At 59.0% G+C, this 2,350-nt stretch overlaps 1 protein-coding gene across 1 annotated transcript in view; it reads left to right on the top strand.

Moving 5' to 3' along the window:
- The first annotated feature begins 2,004 nt into the window (after positions 1-2,004).
- PCP4 (Purkinje cell protein 4) overlaps positions 2,005-2,350 on the top strand; it is a 66,689-nt gene continuing 66,343 nt past the window's right edge. Inside the window, exon 1 of the transcript XR_002776288.1 lies at positions 2,005-2,105. The gene's annotated coding sequence lies outside the window, so the exon portion shown is untranslated. The remainder of the gene's footprint in view (positions 2,106-2,350) is intronic.

Raw genomic sequence — 2,350 nt, 5'->3', positions numbered from 1 at the left:
TCTTCCCACAGACATATTAACTCCTCCTGAGGACTGGCCAGATAATAGGACACCAGCCTTCCTTGAGTCTCCCTTCCTGCTGCACCCCCCTCCTCCAAAACACCTTCCCCAAGCGCTCAGGCTTCTTGAAAAGTATTATTGCTCGGTGTCCCAGGAATAAAGCGGGGCCCCCAGCCATCGCCCACCCTGGGGGAGGGCTGGACTTTCACATCGAGTACTCACACTGGAGGCGGAGCTGCTGCTTCTCCAGCCCGGCCGGTCCCGAGGCGCGCATCCGGCTGGACCGTGTCGCAGCCTCGTCCTGCTGGCACCCTAGGTTCCCGCTCTCTCCTGTCACCGTGCTTTCATCTTTGGCGAAGCTCGTCCACCCTCTCCTGGGAGTCGGAGAGCTGCCGGCAGGGCCAGCACCAGCGTGGCACAGGTTGGCACCCAGGGAACACAATTTAAGGAGATGCCGACTCGGGGTCACGCAAACCATTGGCGTTTGCGTGAACCTTGTTTTGCGCCTGCCCTGTGGTCGGCACGTCCTACTTCCTGCTCCCAAACCAGGAAAGTGGCTTCTGTGGATCTAACTGGTCGGTTTAAGCCGTAGGTGACTCAGATATTCACCGATTCCACTGAGGCATTTCCCTCTGAGGGTGGCTGCAAGTGAGGACCCTGGGACCTTACCCAGAGCAGTCACAGTGGGTTATTCCCCAGGTGTGAGTAAGGATAATAAGGAAAGAACGGGAGGGAACTCAAACTGCCATGATAGTTGGGGTGGGGGGAGAGGTGGGGTGGACGCTGGGAACAAGTAGCCTGCAGCAGGAAGGCGTGGAGCGGGAGGACAGCCCCATGGGGTATGGGGTGACGAGGGAGGGTCCCTGGGAGGTGGAAGGGGCCAGGTGCGGCCACCAGGGCGATGGCTGTGCAGAAGTCAGTGGAAGACACGCAGCCGGGGCCGTGCTTCGCCCTGACCCCACGTGCAGCTAGGGACTCGGTCTCTCCACGCTGGGTTGCTGGGTGAGGCCCTGTGGGCATCTGAGGGTCGCAACAGCTGCTCAGTTTCCTGACTGTTTATCCACATGAACCGTGTGGCAGCCGTCACACGGAGTGTCCGTATCTGCGGCAGGTCCCTGACATCGGAGGGGCTGCTCCTTATTATTTGGAGGTTTGCCAGGATATAACACTGTCATTATGTCCTGATGTGTCACGTTCCTTGATTCTGGGACTCGTTGAAGCTGACGAGTGGCAGAGCCACAAAGATAAGCAGCTACACGCATCTCAATTCTGTGCATCGGCCACGTTCCCCAGCCCGTGGCATCTCCCTTGCGAAAGCCAAGGTCCACTCAGATGCCGTGAGGACGCCTCAGGGTCTCAGTGGCCCAGGACTGGGCCAGAAGATAGAACCTCTGCCCAGAGAGGCTGGACAGGTTGAGGTGACCAGACCTTTTCGCATGTTGCAAGGTCAGAGCAGAGTCTTCCCAACGGTGGTGAGATCGTGTGGCAGCCGCAGATGAAGCTGGAGAGCTCCTCTCCTTTCGCGACTCTCCAAGACCGTGTCTCTGTCCTGCTGAGGTCCTGGAGTCCAAGCGGGCTGGAGGATTTAGGGTCGGGGAGAAGGAGTGAAAAGGCCCACCTCTCATGGCTGCGATTTGTGCTGCAGATTCCCAGGAAACAAGGAGGGATGCGGGACGGAGCACACGAGGGCTTCCGGAGCGGTCCTTCCTTTGCAAAATAAAGCTTCTCTCCACCGACGGGGCAGGTGGGTTTCCGTCCTGCGCCCCTCGGGTGCGTGAACGAGGGCGAACCTGTGCCGGTCTTTGCCCCTCTGATTTCGGCTTTTTCTTTTTTCCATCTGTCGGTTCCTCCTGGCTCGGACAATCTGGAGCAGGGACCCAGCACGCCTTCCTTTGTTCCACTAGGTGGCCCTTTGTGCTTTTAGATCTCCGCCAGGCGTTCAGACAGGTGAATGAATCTCATTGGCTTGCGGGAGGCACGATGCCACCGGGAGCCCTTTTTAAGAGGAGAGCCAGGGCCGGCCGAGTGGCGACTCCCCTGAGCAGGGCTCTCTGTGCTGAGTGGCGGACCGGAGAGGCTGATTAGATCAGAGCATCATGAGCGAGGTGAGTGGCGCTTCTGCTCTGCCGGGAACTCGGGGGTGAGAAGGGCCCTCGCTGCACAGTCGGCTGGGGAAATGTGAAGGTGGTCTCTCTCTGGTGGCCCGGGGTTGGGGGGGGCGCGGGGGGTGCACGTCAGCCCTGTGGCTGTGAGCTTCGAGGACCCCCGCTGTTTGCAGCTTTGTTTGCAGGGCAAGCCCAGAAACTTGTGCGGTCTGCAACTTTTTTTTTTTTTTTTTTTAATTTGCCTT

The sequence above is a fragment of the Pteropus vampyrus genome, unplaced genomic scaffold (assembly GCF_000151845.1).
Source record: "Pteropus vampyrus isolate Shadow unplaced genomic scaffold, Pvam_2.0 Scaffold270, whole genome shotgun sequence".
Taxonomy (NCBI): Eukaryota; Metazoa; Chordata; class Mammalia; order Chiroptera; family Pteropodidae; genus Pteropus; species Pteropus vampyrus.
This window is presented reverse-complemented; position numbering and strand designations above follow the sequence as displayed.